This window comes from Camelus bactrianus, chromosome 15 (genome assembly GCF_048773025.1).
Source record: "Camelus bactrianus isolate YW-2024 breed Bactrian camel chromosome 15, ASM4877302v1, whole genome shotgun sequence".
In the NCBI taxonomy this organism is placed as follows: Eukaryota; Metazoa; Chordata; class Mammalia; order Artiodactyla; family Camelidae; genus Camelus; species Camelus bactrianus.
This window is the reverse complement of record NC_133553.1, coordinates 38,668,343-38,686,614: the sequence shown is the minus strand read 5'-3', so window position 1 is coordinate 38,686,614 and position 18,272 is coordinate 38,668,343. Positions and strand designations below refer to the sequence as shown.

Below are 18,272 nucleotides of genomic sequence, written 5' to 3'. Positions count from 1 at the left end.
GCACAGGCTTCAGTAAGTGGACTTTGTAAAGCTATCTGGAAACTGAAAGTCTGAATGTTTTGGCTCTTCCAAGCTGCATGTGAGCATTTCTCTCTACATGCACGAATGTCAAGTATCTCTGCCGGCTCTCAGCCTTAACTTCAACTCTGCTGGGAAACTCGCCTGACCATGGGAAAAGAAGAGGCGGGTGACAATAAGAGGAGAAAAAGATGTTGTCAGCTGCTTGCTGCTGATGTGCTACAATGAAACAGGAGGCAGGAAATGAGCAGCTCAGGGCAGCAGTGTCAGGATGTAAATGTAATATGAGGAAAGGGCAGCTAGACTCTGCCCTAGGACTCCCCTGGGGATGGAAGTGTGGGTCAGAGGGTGCAGAGGACGACTAAGGGAGTTCCCATGTTGACAGGAGTGAAAGGAAGGCATCCTAAAGAGAGACATCCTTACCGGAAGCATGTGGGTATTTATGTACCTGACGGGTCATGATCAGGGGAAGGTCACATTCCCAGCAGGGAAGAACTATTAATTCATTAATTCATTAATTCTGTTTTTCCCCCTTCTCCTTATTTGATGGTTTTGTTCTATTGTTCTTCAGATCTTTCATAAATTAAAATATGCTTACAGTCCACAAGTACTTCAATAATCAGGCTCAGAGGTTTAATTACATTTATACTTTACTGTAGAACTAAAAACAAAATGAATTAAGTTAAAATTTGCACCAAAGACCATCAGAAAGGTATGAACGACCCCTCTCAGGCTTCTTCCATGTGGCGAGATGGTTATATGTAGATTATAGTGGAGAAGAGGGTGTTAGATAATGAAGGATTTGCTGTGATTCTGACTATGGTTTAAACTAAATGTCTGGCTGTTCTGCGTGAGCAAACCTGGGAGCGCTCAATTCATAATCAGTACTCCTACAGGACAATCACCTTCTACGGCTGGGTAAATCTGAAGTGAGCTATCAGCCCCCGGTAAAGTTACCCCACAGTCTTTCATTTTTCAGTGCCTAGCCACTGTCATTTTAGGCAGACGATCACACCCCTGTGACATCACAGGAGCAGTATGCCGTTTTATGCCGTTTACATTTATTGCATTTGACACTCTGCACAACTTGAACTCGGCAGAGTTCACAGACGCATGGGGCCGGAGCACAGAGAGGTTTCCGCCCTGATCCCAGCACCCTACAAGAATGGCTCACTAACCTTTCCCCCACATCTCTGGGATTCACCTTCTTTCCCACTGATGTGTCCTAGTAAATCACTTTCATTTAAAAACCAGGGAGAATACGATCAACCAACAAATACCTCGTCAGACGCCCTTCAACCCCTCCGAGACCCCACCGAACACGCACATGCACTCGCGCGCCAGGCTTTCTGCTGGGCCGTCAGATCACACCAACCTGAAAACCATAACTAGGTTCGCCCTGGGTCTTTTTTTCTCCCTTTTATGGTTGGCCTATTTTCCGAAATTTAAGTGCCTCTCTAGTTTTCCTAGAGACCTGTATACATTGTTTCCAATATGTTGCAGAAGATCTAAAACTGCACAAAACTGCGTAGTAACCCACTTAGGAAAGGAAAACCCTTCATGTTGAAATTTTTATTTCTAATCCAGAATGACTGCATATTAAAGACCCAAGGATTCAGATGCCCCCACTTTGGCTGGGTGGCCTGCTCCCGGCTCCTTTTCCCTTCTCTACCAGGCCCTTGGAAGCCCCTCCTACCTCCTGCCACCTTCTTGACTTCTCTCAGAGTCCCCAAATCTGAGACAAGCAGGTGTTAAAGACCATTAGCACTTTAATAAAGAAGGAGCCAGAAAAGGTTAAAGTCGGGCTCACACAGACAACTATCAGGAAGTATCTATCAGGTTGAAACTTTACGAAACTACCATTTTTTAAAACTTTAGATCAAAAAGTCAGATAGCCATTTCATAGAGTTCAACACATTCAACATGTGAGTTATCTTTTGACAGATTAGTCCACACATCCTCTAACACATGGGGGCCTCATCAGGACTCTTATTTGCTAAGGAAATTTCCTTATTGGCCAAGGAAATTTACTATGCCTACAAATTATATTGAGTCTAAGGTAACTTTAAAAAATGCTATAATAAGATTCGTCTAGATGCTCTGGTTTACCGACACCAGAGGCAGTCTTCCTTTTTACAGATGGGAATAGGCCGCAGCCTAATCAACTGACCTGAACTCAAATAAGGTTCCAGTCTTGTATTTTCCACTACAAGGGGCTGGTCCTGTACTGAGTCATGGAGAGGAAACACTGAATTACAGAGCCACTGAAACATGCAAACTGAATCCTGTCCTCACCACCTTTTCTCTTCCTTCTTACTCTTTTTGTGCCCTTTCCCCAGTCTTCCTCTAACCCTCTACCCCCAGGCCTGGATAAAGAGCAAGTGAGGGAACTGGGGAAACACGTGGGTCAGTGGCTGAGGAAAGAGAACGAATCTATGAGAAAGAGATTTAGCTGACGTCAACACTCACCCTTCAGTTCCAGGACCCCCTCCCCCGATTTTCAGGTTCCTACCTTGTCTCCCCTCACCTACGTGTCCCTCTCCATCCCTGCCACACCCGTCCTATGGCTCAGTCTCTCTGCTTCTGCAGCTGTAAAGCTTCAATTAATTACTCTTCGTTTAACTGATCAACTTCCCAGCCAAACATTCAACACTCTCAGGCCCACACATCTTTTCCCAAACTCTATCTCGCAGTACTTCTCTTCATTCTCCGTATGCCACAGTCGCCTTCTATTCTCCTCACGAGCCCTCCCCTTGCTGTCTTTGCACGGCTCACCCTACTCCCTCCTGAATGTTCCTTATCCATCCCTCGTCTCCAGCTGTCTGTCTAGATACCATCTGTCTTTCCAGACCAACATGAAATAATAACAGCTCCTCTCTGACACCCCGAATACCACACTTCTCTTTGGACACCTGGAGCAGAAGTGCTGAGGGCTTTTTTTAAGAAAATAAGTAGCAGCTTTAGTGAGATACAATTCACACACTGTAAAACTCATCCTTTTAAAGCATATACAGTTCACTGGTTTTTACACTTGCAGGGTTGCACTACCCTCACCACTGCCAAATTTTAGAACATTTTCATCACCTCAAAAAGCAAGCCTATACTCCCCATTTCTCCTCCTCCAGCCCCGGGAACAATTTATGTCCTGTCTCTATGGGTCTACCTATTTTGGTCAGTTCATATAAACAAAATCATACAGTACATGGGCTGACGGCTTTTAACTTCAAACAAGAAGCAACTTCTGTTTGCAATACGCCAGGGGAAAAAAAAATCAAGCCTCTCATGTTATCCTGACAATTAAGATAACGATCCATCAAGGTACCACATTAATAAATTTGTGCATAATGCAATCATAGCTGCAGCCAGCTAGGTCGGTTAAGCTGTCTCTTCCTCTCTTCAGTGCGTAATGCCTTCAGCTCAGTGGGCATGCAGGCGCCTGAGTACAATGACGAACAGCATTCAGATATCATCTGAGCCCCTAGAGGGCACTCCCCTCCTTGGGAGCCCCGTGCCGGCTCGCTCCACGGGCTGAGAGGCAGCGCACACTTGGGCTTTCCCTTCCTGTCGTTCGCTTACTGGTCTACACAGGCAGGCCCGGGAGGGCCAGAGGCCAGAATCCCAGCACACCTGACAAGGTGCCCCAAGTCTAGCCTCTGCTTATCGTTCAGCTCCCACATTCTACTGGCGCCTCATTTGCTCAGCACGTGAGTGATGAGGGCTGAAGCCCCCACTCTTACCAGCTGGTGCCGGTGCAGCAGGTCCCTCAGCCTCAGATCCCTGCCTCTCCTTTGCCCCTGGCGAATACCACACAGCCTTCAGGCTCCCCACCCTACAAGGCCTTTTCTGATCAAAAAAGCAATCAGGATTAACTCTCTCTCTTCTGATCTCCAATCATACACAGGAATACCAAACCCCTGGAGTGTATCTGCTCATCCTACGAAATCAAAATCCTACTCTTTTTCCTGTGAACTCCCCTAGTGCAGGGGGTATGTCCATAGGTAAATGAAAAGATGATATAAAGGCATCCAAACAGTAATATGGAATAAACATTTTTTTTCATGGCTAGTAAGTCAGAGATTAGACCATGCATTGTTTTTAGTTTTTATTTTTATAAATTTTAGGCTTAGAGCTAACAGGTGCAATCCTTTTCAAAATTGGTGCACGAAGGGAAAGACTATGGAATTTGTCTGGAATGCAGATTCCAGGGTGCCACCCGCAAGGACCCTCAAGGACCCTGCAAGTTTGGGGCAGGGCTCTCCAGGAGACTCCACTGGAGGGGATCTGGGACCCACCTTCTGAGCAACTTGCTCCTTACAGTGCAGTGCCTCAGTCACTGCAATTTAATTCGCACTTCCCATTGGAAAAAGCCACATAAAAGCAGTTTTATCATTTTAATTAGCAGCACATTTTGATCAGGAGCACTTGCTTTCCATCATTTACAAAGACTCCTTCCTGCCTAAATACAGCTGCCTATGAGCAAGAGACATGTAGAGTCAAGAAAACAATAACTTTGTTTACGATCCAACACCATCATCCATCAGAAAATGGATGACTAGCTCTGGGATGCTCAGTTCTCATCCATAAAACAGAGATGAGATGGTTAGACCAAAATAAGCTTTCCTCTAACTATAAAATCCCACGATTCCATTACTGCCATTTCCATTCCCACCTCTGTGAGTCTCATCCCATCTCAGCCCCTTCTCCGGCTCCTCCTTGTCTGCACTGTCCTCGGAGCACGTCACAATCCACCCTCCCACACTCACCTCCTGCCTCCTCCACCTTACCGCGCACCTCAACCCTCAGGCCCAGCTCAGGATGCCTTGTCTCTGATGGTTTTTTTTCTTGGAGGGGAAATGCAGGGCACCATGCCTGAGGCTGGTGTCTCCCTATCACCAGGCATGTCTTCCTAATTAAACTGGAGACTCAAGAGTTTGTTTCACCAGAATGGCTAGAGAACTGGTAAAGGCTGCTAAACCACAGGGACTTAGAAGTTGCCCTGGGGAGAGGAGTCCTCCTGGCCACTCCCACCACCACTCAGCAAACCAGCAGAGGATCAGACTCACCTTCCCCAAGCAGATCCTTATCCCTGCCCCTGTCCCCGAGGGAAAGTAACCCCTGCAAACACGTCTCCCAATCCAGAACTTATTCCACATCCGAACTGAGTGTTGAGTCCTCAAAAGGGGAGAATCACTGTCTATAAATCAAAAACTACTCAGCTTAGGTGGGAGAGACTACTCCCTTTAAACAGGACATAAGAATAAATGCTGAATTAAAAGGGCAAAGCATGAGTACTACTAGGATTCCACACACGGTGTAATAATGAAATAACTGCCAGGAACGGAAGTCATAATGACACATAAAACATATTCCTATTCTACAAAAAGTACTTTCAACTTTAATTAAATTTGATGTACTATCTTTCCACTGATTACATTTCTTACTTCTTTCCAGGAATGTATAAGTTAAAAAAAAAAAAGACTGCAAATAAAATATCAAAAAAGAAATGAGTTTCCCATTTGAAGGTCCAACTATCCTGATGGAAAATAGCACTCCTCCCTACAGAACTCTCTTGGGATCATCATGTTTCTTGCCCTAAGATTTACTACTCACTAAGTAACAAGCCCTCCTTCTCCCTTTCTCAAGCTAATCATGCAAGATCTGTCTCTTGCATTTCCACCACCCTGACAGCGCTTAGACACGTGCATGGCCCAGCTCTGAGGGTCACATACCTCCTTCCAGAAGCCTCCCCCCTCTTCTTTTCATGGTGAGCTGCTACCTTTACAACCAGACACCACTTTCCCTTCAGAGACAACAAGGAAATTACTCTGTGTTTCTGGTTGTTGTTGTTCTGTTTTGCTTTTTCCTGCAGGGAGCAACTGACGGACATTCTCCAGTTCAGGAACGGTGTAAACTGAGGGCACCCAAGTGAAATATTCCCCTGCATCTCCTAGTACACAGTATTAGTAATAATCATCAAGTCCACTGGAGGCCTTAATGAAGCAGTCATCAGAGCTCCCTTCCTGGCTTCCTCAAGGGGCAGATGGCAGAGGCTTACTCCTCAAGGCTGGCCTGTGGCTCAGGAAACCTATCCCAAAGTACAAAGTAGAGGAAAGAAGTACAGTTTGTAGGACAACAGAAGCTGTGAGCCCACAAGGCTCCTAGAAGATCATTAAGTTATCTCCCAGAATGAAGCCCCACAGTAAGGAGGTGAGAGGAAGGCAACGGCACTTCACACACGTTACCTCCCGGGGCTGCTTAAAGAAGACAGATGATGAGATGGTTAGACCAAAATAAGCTTTTCTCTAACTATAAAATCTGGGGAAGCTCCCCAGAGACTCCCTCCTGCAGCAGGGGAGCCAGGGGCGCACACAGCTGGAAAGCATCCCCAGGGCCCGTGCCCCTGTGGGAACGTGAGAGCAGGGGGCCAGCAGGCATCCTGAACCAAACTCAGTTCGGCCCAGCAATCTGATAACAACCACGTCCCAGGACATGAGGGCTCTCTGCCTTCACCTGCCCAGGCCTGGGAGACACTGGCATGTGCTCCCATGGTGGGCAGGACAGCTGCAGAGACGGGGCAGGAGGGAGATGCACGGAGAACCAGGAAGGAAAAGCGGGAAAGAGGGGGAACAGCACGCTGCCCTCTGGGAAGGAGGAGGAGGGGGTCTGGTGGGGAGGGTAAGCGTTAAGAGAGCAGCATCAGGCGTTCCCATTTCAGAGCTGGCCTCGCTGACTTCATGAGGAACGGATGCTCTGGAACGTGGATCTGCTTGCTGGTGGACACGCAATGATCCTGTCACCATCTGCCGAGTGGGTGCGTGCAGCAGGCGCCCAGCTGGGTGGGGCTGGGGCACACGGATCCTGGCCCTCCACTTAGGAAGTCTGGTTTAGTGAGGTGTTGGGTCTATATAATCACAAATGAGAACACAATGGGTTGTGGACTATTCTGTCTTCTCCCTGGAGCCCGTGAGGAACAAACAGCCAGTGACATCAGGACTGAACCTCCTATCTGAAAATCTGGACAAATCTCCGCTGCCTGGGCTGCTAACGCTCCTTCAGGTCCTCGGAGCCACCTGTGGCGCTGAAACCGCTGGCTCTGAGCATGTGTCCACTGGATCCCCATCGGCTGCCGATTCCCAGACCTCTCATTCTTGTCATCAGTGCAAAGTACAAGGTCCTCTGGTCTCCCGTCCTCAAGGGCACACGCATCCCCACAGAGAACCGCTCCGCCTCCCAGGGGCTCCTCCTTCCACGCCCACCTCTCTGCCATCCCTCGCCCTTACTCTCTCAGCATCTTAACACATCACAAAGTGCACCACTCATATCTGCTCTCACCCTTACCTGGCTCACCCGAAAACGCTGTTTCCCTACAATGAGGCCGTGAACTTCCCCACACCCACTCTTCACCTGGGCTGGAAGGGAGGCCTGCGTTCTCCAAGTTGACCACAGGCTAGCCCCAGGCTATGGCTTTCCTCTCTCGTGCCAGCCCTCCCTCTCTGTGGCTCTGTCTCCTGCCCATTTCCTACGGGAGTGGAGGTTCAGAGAAAGCACTCTGACATCCGGCAGTCTTGGGTTTCAGTGCTGGCCACTTAGAGGCTCGGTGACCTTGGGCATTACATCGTCTCTCTGAGCTTCACTTGTACCACATGTAGGATGGGGATGATTAAGGTGCCCATATCTCATGGGACTGCTATATGTATCAGTTTATACATGAAAAGTCCCCAAGACAGTGCCTGGAGCACAGAAGCACTCAACACCTGTTAGCTATTTTATATCATTATAATCTGGAAGGCATCCATGTCTACGTCCAGGAAGCATTTTCAACACCCTGACCTCACTTGATGTTTTGGAACCAGTGACCCTTGCTGCCCCCTCCACTGCAGTCACTTACTCCAACAGCCATAGTTCCTTCAAATCTCAAAGATCCTACTGGCTGAGCACAGTGTTTCATCTTTCCTTCCAGTTTCTCTGTGCTCAGGCTCCCACCGCACTGACTCCTCATCCCTAAGAAATCTGCTCCCAAACCTTTCCCCATTCTCAGCCTGGGCCTCATCCTGATTGTACATCCTTAATAACAGAGCGTCAAACCAACAGCGTTTTACCTGAGCCACCACTCTCCACGAGGCCTTTGCATTTCCTGTCCCTTTAACCTCCCCACCATATCATGTTCCTCGACACCAACCGAAGTTAGTTAAACCCAGAGACAGCAAACCAGACTGTTCATTCAAAGCATAGCGGGATACTATAGACAACCCCAGAGGGTCTGTGCCCTCTGAGGGGGCATTCCCTATTACTCCATGCAGAATCACACAGTCAACGTTGCTATACCTTCCAATTGTTCAAGAGGAGCCAGGTTTTTATGTAAAGCGTCTCAGTTTTTAAATGTTGATGACTAACTGAAAGATGCAAAAAAAAAAAAAAAAAAAGGCAAATCAAAGAAAACATGCCTTGGGGTCAAATTCAGCCCCAAGGGGCTGCCAACTGCAAACTGTGATTCAAACCAATGATGGCTGGGGGGGTTGGGGGGAGCACCTTCCTGGCAGTATTTATTCTACATCTTCAACACTGAAGTCCCTCATGTGTCTAACAGACCTCCACTCATCCCTAAGGGCCATTCTTCCATGATGCTTTCTCTGACTCTAGACACAAGATGAAGAGCTGACGCTGGGTGTATACGTGTGAGCAGGGGGATGTGAGTGGGCACAGATGTGAAGTGTCCATCAACCATGAGGAAGCGGGGCTGGAGGGAAAGACCTTCCAGGAAGAGGGAAGCATCTACTCACATTCACAGAATATAGTGTGTTTTGGCTGGAGCCAATTGTTCAGCCACCAGGAGCATATTACGTGTTGGGATGGGGACTGGGGGATATTGTGAGGGGACTTGCAAGAGACATGGCGAGTGAGGTAGTCCAGAGCTGGGTAGTAACGGTCCTCGTGTACCATACTAAGAAGTATCTTTAACTGAAAGCAATAGGAAAGTCATGAATATCTTTAACAAGTGATGTAGTCTTGCACAAGGGTGGTTATCTGAGGAAGAAAACCAACTCTGTCATAAATTCCATTTTTCTTGAATCATAAAGATAGGTGGGATTACTGCTACTATGTTAAGTTGCAAGACACGTTAACAGTTTAAAAATCAGTGACCACAATAGCCTAGAATGCCCTTTCCCCTCTCTCCATCTGGTGAACTCTGACTCATTCTTAAAGACTCAGTTCAAAAGTCAAATCCAACAGTTTTCCAAATCAAACCAGTATTTCTTTGCTCTGTGAGCTTACTGTTTTTGGCATACTTCTACTTCTAAAGCACACGGCACTTTAAAGTGCAATGATTTCTACATGTCTGTCTTCCCTTTAGACTCTAAGCTCTTTGATGTCGGTGTCTGTGTCTTATTCCTACAAGGTTAGCATAGTGCCTTGCACGGGATAAATACTCAAATATCTGTTCTCTAAGCAGACCACAACCACTATGGGATTCTGATGCTAGGGCTTGCCACAGATTAACTTTCTACAAATTTAACTAAAAGCATGTACTGAGTATTCACCTATGCTAGACACTGATAAGAGAGAGATCTATAAGGTGCATCTCTGTCTTCAAAAAGGTACACACTCTAATGTCTCAAGACGTGTCATAAGCATCTCCAAGAATCTATGCTACAGTAGACTGGAGATCAGAGTACTCCTTCATCTTACCGCAGGAGTCAAGACATACAGACAAAGGCAAAATCAGGAAAGGATCATTTAAAATGCACTTGTCTGTGTAATACATTCACAACAGACTACCTGAGCATCAAGTCCAAGAGAAACCAGCTGTATCCACCTTCAGGGGTGCAGTCAAGCAGTTAGATGTCTACTCGGCAAATACAACCTTGAACTCTCCGCAAACTGTCTCTACACAATGATGTATCACTTCCATCCAACGTAAGGGTGCAAAGGAAGAGTAAAATATAGCCCACAAAATTTGGGGTTGCTTTTAGCATTTTCAGAAGAGGTAGGGTTTTAACATTTTAGATTTTCTCATTAGTTATGTAAATAACTTTACAAAACATTTTTGCAGAACTGACTGGAGCTATTCTTCCGTTTGGCTGGGTCATGATGATGATGATGATGATACCAAACGAGGGTGGGTGGGGAAAGCCCTGAGGGTCAATATTATCCATGCTTTGGATTCCGCTTTCCAACTTTACTGAAAGTCTTGTGGAACTCGGCTGAGTTACCTTCTTTGAGGGAGAGTCAGAGGGCCATGTATTTATTGTCTGGTGACGGTCAGGCTCACTCAGATCAAACTGAAAGCCCCTGAGTGAGACCCTTGAGTTGTTTCAGGACTAAAACAAATATAAAATAAGACGAGACACTGGTCAAATGCATGGTGAGACACAAAAGGCTTAAGGCACTAGTACAGGAAGTGTAGGGCTTACGCATCTGAAGCAAATTATTGACAAATTAAACTATTAGGGAGATAGTTTATCTCCAACGGGCAAAGGCTTTACTTCTAGGAAAGCATATTTTCTTCATTCTGGGGTTAAGTCCAATAATAACATGGAATTCCTATAATTATTTTGTTTTAAAAACATCAGAGTTTAATATAGACTCTGGCTTTTTTAGTTATGAGTTGACTTGCTCTTTGGGGCCAAAAATTACTGTGACAGAGGGCAACAGAATAGATGTTCTTTTCTTAGTTGAGAAAGAAGGGCTTCAAATATGTTTCCAAATTTTTTCTGCATGTGTTTAAAAAACAGAAGATGCTACCATGATAGCACGTCAAGAGTCAGGAATGTTTTAAATGTGCGCTAGGCTAATGCATATTTTACATATTGTATAATTTAATTTTATTTATTCCCCACAAGGATCTGGATAAATTATTCAAATTAAAGGGAAACAACTGAAAAGTGAACTGAATTAGAGAAATTTGTCTACTAATATACTAATCTTAGAGGAAAAAAAACCCCAAAACTTTTATTAAGTGCCATCTTTTTCAAGAGAATGTCTTGGGAACAGATGGACGTGATAATTAATTATAAGGCTCTTAATTTGACAAATTCCTTTTGAAAATGCATATTCAGGGACAATTTCCACTGGTTAGCTGGAGTAAGCATGACACAAGCAAGTTAATCACCAAGCACAATGCTGAGAGTACAGGGGTCTACAACAAATGTTATCTGATGATCTACAGAACTTAATACTGTCTCAGAGAAGAACGGATGGGGGGAGGTTCCCTGAGCTTTGAGAAGAACCTGCCATTCCAAGCCACCCCCTCGAAGTGTCTGCCTCTGACACACGTCTGCTTGGGCTGATGTGCCCTGTGATGACAGTCCTACCTGTCCTCTGTATTCCTGACCCTTGTGTAACCCACCCACCCACCACTCCGGCCCCCCAACACCCTCCCCTAAAGGTGTCAACCAGCAGAAAGATGGGCTGATGCTCTGGAGACAAGACTTGACTGGGGAGCTCTGGAAAGTGGAACCACCCAAGCGTAAGGACAGCAGCAAAGAGGAAGTTAAAGGATTCTTGACACCGTCACTTCAAAACTACTACTCAAAAGAGGCAGACGTTAATGGAGCAGAGGCGTGAGGTGGGACTTCTCTGTAAGATGGGACCTGCAGATTCCAAGCTTTGAAACTACAGGCAAATATGGAGGTATATGAAAAAACCACCATCGGTGATTCTGTGTGTGCGTGTGCATTTTGAGGTCTCTGATCTCTTAGTTTGGATTTAAAGTCTGCCTATTACCTATATCGCTTTTTTTTAAACACAGTTTTCATTATTTGGTAGAAAGCCAGTCTATGGACTGATTCTTTCTGGAAGGCAGATTACTATGTGTGTGTGTATTTTCCCTTCATATTATCTTCAAAAGGTCTGAAACTTTTCTGAGACCAGCAGAGGTGATAAATGTAAGCTGCTGGGTTCCTTCAAGCCTGGGCCCTGTCTTATAATCATCACCGAAGCCCAGTGTTCTCTGTCTTCCATGAGGTTCTCAATGATTCTTGGGCATTTAACTGAGCATTTTCAAATCTGCACCTTGTTTTCATTCACTGTAGCTTTGTGATTAGATTAACTTTGATTTAACTCAAGTGCTTCTGATGGGAAGGGACAAATTGCCAAAGATTTCATTCTGCTGGCTTCATCTGGGATGAGTCGATTTCAGGCTGTAAATTCTGAAACCCCAGAAAGTTTCTTTTCTAAATATCTACATCTAGTCAAAAGAAACAGTGTGCCACCATCTGCTAAGACTCTATTATCGTAATACAACATAGCACCAACAGGACAAATTTTCTTGAGAGCACAAAGAAATCAGAATGCAGGAATACGAACTAAGCATCCAAGAATCTGCAACCGGAAACAGTGGGGTATGACTATCTAGATGTTGTAGTAAAAGAAAAGAAAATTCATGACCTTTGTTCTGGTCATAGGCTGTATATCTGATGTATCTTTCTGATACAGTGGGGCTGGGCATCCTTCCTTTTATCTTATTTCCCTTCCTGGTGTTAGTGTTTGGAGTTGTTATGACATGACAGGGTTTGAGCGGGAAACTGTCTTCTAAGGTTAATGTCTTATGAGACAGAAATAAAACTGAGGCTCAAACAAGGAAAAAGGAACTTAATTGAGCAGACCTCTTTTTAATTTTAATAGACATGGCAAAGATGGTCCAACCATAAAGTCAGGAACAGAGAATCTAAAACTCTTCCACAAATATAATGCTCTGTATATATGTGTGTGCATGTAGTGTGAAATAAAGAAAAAGACAATAAAAATATGGAGAAGCTGGATAAAGAGGAGTGGCAGGGCAGAGAGACAAAGACAGACTTTACCTTAAGGAAAGTGAGGTAGCAACAGCTGGGGACAAACAGGTACAAACATGGGAGCCAGCCAGCAGCCATGGACAGGCTGATGGGAGTTCGTGCCGGTGCGTGTGCAGGGGTATGAGGATGCTACACCCCCCCACCACCACACACCCAGCAAGGAGGGCTGACAGGAGAGAGATCCACATTCTGTTAGAAAGCAGTTTAATAGAGCAAATCCTTATCTTATGGATTCAGCCTTTGGCCAGTCTCCACTCCGGCTATATAAGAGGCTATCTATTTATAGATGTTAAAAAAAAATGGAACTAGCAATATTCAACTAGCCAGTAACCAACATGCAGTCTATTTTGTTGGATTACCACTCAACTTTCACAATTCAACCTGTTCTGATTATCCAAATGATTAGTCTAATAATTTCATCAGACTAGTAACTTGTCTATTTCATTTTGCCTTTCCTATGCTTTTTTAAAAAAAGAAAATGATTTTTAAAAAGTAATCGTAATTCTTTTCTTACTTCTTTTGGACTTTATCCACTTCCTATCAGATTCAAACCACGTATCTCTCCCATTATCTTCTGAGTCCTGGGACTTTCTAAAATTTTCCTCCTCCCTTCTTTCCCAGGAGTCTCCTATCGCCAGCAGATTGGGTCCCCCTCAACCACCACTACCACCAAAGGCACTGGGAAAAGTCAAAGAATTTAAAGACAGAAGTTACTTTTGAGACCATCAAGTCCCTCCTCCCCTCCTTCTCTCTCAGGTGAGAAAACAGACCCTAATGATGTGAGAGGCTTGTCCAGAACCTCACGGAAGTGAGACTGGATTCTAGCACTCAGCATCCAAGCCCTGGCTCTTTCTGCACAGCACCAGGTGACGTGTGGAGGAGTACTCTCTAGCCACTGCACAGCTTACTCACACGTACACGTTTGCTCACAGGCTACAATACAAAGGGAAGTGTAGGACATGGAACGTCAGGTCTCCTGAGTGGTGAGGCGGGGACAGGGCTGGTGGGGAGTGAGCTCAGGGCCACAGGCAGATGGTGCTACCCAGCGATTTGTGCTCACAAAGCCTGGATCTGCCACTCAGCAGGCAGGACCCTTCCTGAAATGGGAAAATCATGCAACCTGCCTCCTGTGGGGGGAGCGCTGGGACTCAGGCTCAGGTGTATTTTCAGTGGAACTGAATTTGGACTCTAATGTGCTCAAGATAATCTATTAAATTTTTTAGTGAAAACCAACGTCACGTATTAGTCAACATTTCAGCCAACAGATAATCTAAAATTCTTAATTACTTTGGACAAAGGAAAAAAAAAGTTGAAAATAATTCCAAATCTTGATTTAAAAATGAAAGAGGATTTTTCAGGATAGAGTCTCAGAAAGTAAGAGATATAAATGTACCGGATATAGGTTCTGGAAGAGAATCAGACCCTTTAGTCAGAGAGAGGCTGGAGCCAGGAGAGCTTGGGAACCTGGCTAGATAAACTGCACAGAACCCAAGAGAAACCCTATTTTAAGTTTTTGAACATTATAAACAATGACTTAATTTATTTCTACCTCAAAATAACTGGATTGGATTTTTCTCAATAACTATTAAGGAATGTATATTTATAGACAGAAGTTGGTAACAGAATGTTTCAGAACAAAAAGTTTGGGACAAATCTCATTAAAATAAATTTAGAATGGGTGACTGTCAATAACGTATTACATTCATTCATCTTCTTAATAAAAATGTAATAGTTATATAACAAACCAAAAGGCATAAGGGTACTGGAAAACTCATTTGACTTACAGTGAAAGGGAATACAGCGGAGAAGTATTACTTTTTAGACTTTTTAACCAGTTAATTTCTCCCCTGTAAACCTGTATCTGAAAAGCCTGGTGAAAAGTTATGGAGGCAAAGGAAAAACTCTGTGAAGTTAAACACATACACTGGGGCTAGCGAACAAGGAGGAATACAGAGGGAAAAAAACAAAAACAAAAACAAAAAAAACAAAAAAAAAACCTGATCTGGGAGCTCTATGTTCTTGAGAAAGAGCTTACGCTGGCCCATGCAGGAGAACACAGGATGCACAGCCCAACGGATCTACTCTCCCCGCAGCTGGTGGGTCCACTTCTCTCAGACGACCATTCCGTCATCAACTGTTACAGAGGGAAATGACCGTGTACATATCTGAAAGTTTTGTGTGTGTATTCATTTTTAAAATTGACCTGGTTTTACCAGGCACATCTTGCAGCATTCAAAAATAGCCCTCCCTGTTGTGTGATGAGAGAAATGCAAGTTAAACTAGGTAGTCGCAACATGCGGACGGAGAGGAGTTAAAAATAATGGTGGGCTAAATGATGCTTAAAGTAAAGGTGGTGCTCAGAGGCTCCTAAGTCACGTGCCCAGTCCCAGGTGAACAGCTGACTGGCATGTGAAGAGAGAAGCAGGAAGGGGGCTGCTGAGGGAGAGGTGGACCACCCCGTCCCAGGGCCAGAAGGACACTAGTCTTTGGAAAAAAGGTCACATGGCTGCAGCACTCCACCAACTCTCCACAATCAGAAAAGGATATCTAAAGGGCACCTATTTTGGTTTCATGTATGTTACAGTGGATCAAAAACAATCACAAATTCTTTGCAGCTTCTCCTGTCAAGAGGTGGAATCTGCTCCTCACCCTTTGAACCAGGGCTCACCCTGTGAACTGCTCTGCCCCACAGGATGTGGTGGAGGTCAGGTTATGTGAATTCCAAGCTCTTGGGTCTCCTTTAAGGCTTTGCAACTTCCTCCCTCACTTCTGCCATCACGTGAAGGAGCCAGGATGAAGGGCCTCACAGGGGCAACAGGCCCCTCCAGCCAAGTTCCCAGACGTGGGAGTGATGCCACCTTAAACCATCCAGCCCCAGACGACCAGCCAGCCGACTACAGAAGAACCACCCAGTTAACACATTGACACATGAGAAATAATAAATCTTTGTTGTTTTAAGCAACTGCATTTGGGGGTGGCTTGTTACTCAGCAATGAGTAATTGAAACATATGTATATTGTGTTAATATGTCCTATGCTGAAATAAGTAAATAGGATGGTGAGATATAAATCCATATATATACGTTGATATATTTCCTGGACTTAAAAACAAAACATTGTTTTAAAAAAAAAAAGAAGATCAACCTCCAATGGAGCATACAGGGCTTTGAATCAAAGAACCTGGGATGAAGACTTAGACCTGCTCTGACCCTTACATCAAAATACATCTGTGATTTTGCACAAATCACTTATTATCTCAACCTCTGTTTTTATATCTATAAGCTCCTCATGGAGTCAGAAAGGTAATAAAATGAGAGCAACAAAAGTGAAAAATGCTTTGTAAACAGTAAGGCACATTATAAGTCAAGCTGTCTTTGTTCCTGCTACCTATGTGTTACTTAAAGACTTTCCTGTTTTTCCTTCCCTGCAAAGTCATCATTTGATAATGCACCTGATGTAACTCTCTCTGCTGTAAGTTTCCTTACACATGAGGCCCTGGTATGCATACACGCACCAAGGGCCGGGTAAAGACCGCCAGGTGTCCTGAGCCCCATGGCTAGGCCCATTCTTCCTTTTTGTCATTGTGCACGGTTTAGGCCCAGAGCCACAAGTCTCATTCCTTTTCATTATCTCCTGAAAGGCAGGATGAGCTGCCTTATGCCTCACAATGTATTCCAGTGCCAACAGAAGAGAAAAGGATGAAAAGAATGGCAGGGTGGCTGGAGACCTAAACCAAGCGGAGGGAAGGAAGAATTAAAAATGGTTAAAAACTATATCACACAGATGAGTGATGTCTATATGGGATGAAGTCCAGGAGAAAAGACAGCAAAGGAGGAGAAAATGAAGGATAGGCCATTAAGAAAAAGCAGAGACGCAGCAAGGAGAGGAGGACCAGCCCATTCGCAGCAAGGGCAGAGGAGGTGGGGCATCTGCACCTGTCAGCCATGGAAGTGGGGGAGACATCCATGCACAGTAAGAACACCTAGAGAAGAGTGTCCGTCACTTGGAAGAGCTCAGTTTGTGTCCCATGAATGTATGAATAAATAAACTGAAAACAGGCAACTCAAAAGAAAATTCACCAAGTGAGCAAGCACTGGCTCCAGAACAGCGCAGTGAGGGGCCTGAATGGGTGACAGTCTCTCTGGGAATGGCTATTCCATTCGGATGGGAATGAAGGGGGGGGGTTGTTCTTTAAGGTGAGGAGGGAGATGTCTACAAACTCCTTTTCTAGTCTATGCAAGTACAGTAAATCCTTACAAAAAGGGGTTCTGACTTCCACCCAAGGCAAACCTCTCCTGCTAAAGTTTCCCATCCATCACCTTACTCTGTCCGAACTGGAAAAGGCTTTCCCCCCTGAATTCTCCACATAATCGGTTTTGATCTCAAACGGCAGTAAGCTCCTAACAATGCTCTTTATATATATGCTGGTAAAGGCCAGTCACAACAGGGCTTTCCATGCTCTAAACGCTCTTCTTTATACCTGATCATGGTCTTCAAGAGAAACCTCTAACATGAATCACACACAAGGATAAAGCCATGTTAAAATACGACCACTGTTACTACACGGTAGGCTCTCTTCTTTTTATTTCCATTTTTACATGATGGATTGGGTTTTTATTCTCTTGTCAAAGTATGACCTGTCTGTCATGCTCCTTAATAAGTGGGGACCCATTTAATATGCTCAACTAGGTTAAGTCCTAGTCTGAGCATATTCTGCATTTACTCAGCTTAATTCAGAATTAATGAATACACAGAGCAAAAGGAAGAAGACACAGTTCATCACCTCTAGAAACTTCCTTTAGTTGGTGAGACGAGATCTTATGCATGTAACAGTTATTTAACGGTGCAAGGAAGTATATGATTAATCGGCACCATGGAAATATGTGTGGGGAGTACCTAGTGAGATGGGTGTTGGCTGCAGCACAAAGACCTGGTGGATAACAGGACAATAAGCGGGAGTCCTGCAGGAGGAACAAAATGAGACAAGGTGAAGCAGAGAGACAAGGGCTTCTCATGCTTTGAGAGGTGAGCCCAGTGCTTGGAATGGAGGGTTTCTGCAGCACTAAGAACTGGCCATAAAGAAGGGGGTTGGGGGAAACTGCAAAGGTTTTACAGTGAGACGAGGAGTAGTATGACCACCCAATGGCAGGAAGATAATTTTTTTATTCTTCAACATACTGGTCATCATGGCTAATAGTGGGCCTGTTCATTCATCCACCCATCCATTCATTCATCAACTAATGTAGGTTAGCATTTTACATCAAGTCCTGTTCCATGTACTAGAGGCTATAAAACACTCCCTTCCCTTGAGAAGCACATGGAGTAGGAGAGATTCACCAGAAACAAAAACAAAAAAACAACCAATGATTTCCATGTATTATGAAAAGTGCTATGAAAAAGACATACATGGGAATTCAATTACAAGGGAGCAGAGGAGACACACCTAAGTCTTCTCTGATAG

The 18,272-nt window shown here is 44.7% G+C and overlaps 1 protein-coding gene across 5 annotated transcripts in view; it reads right to left on the bottom strand.

The window, feature by feature from the left end:
* Positions 1 to 18,272, bottom strand: part of CRIM1 (cysteine rich transmembrane BMP regulator 1) — a 187,042-nt gene that overhangs the window by 83,390 nt on the left and 85,380 nt on the right. The window lies entirely within an intron of this gene.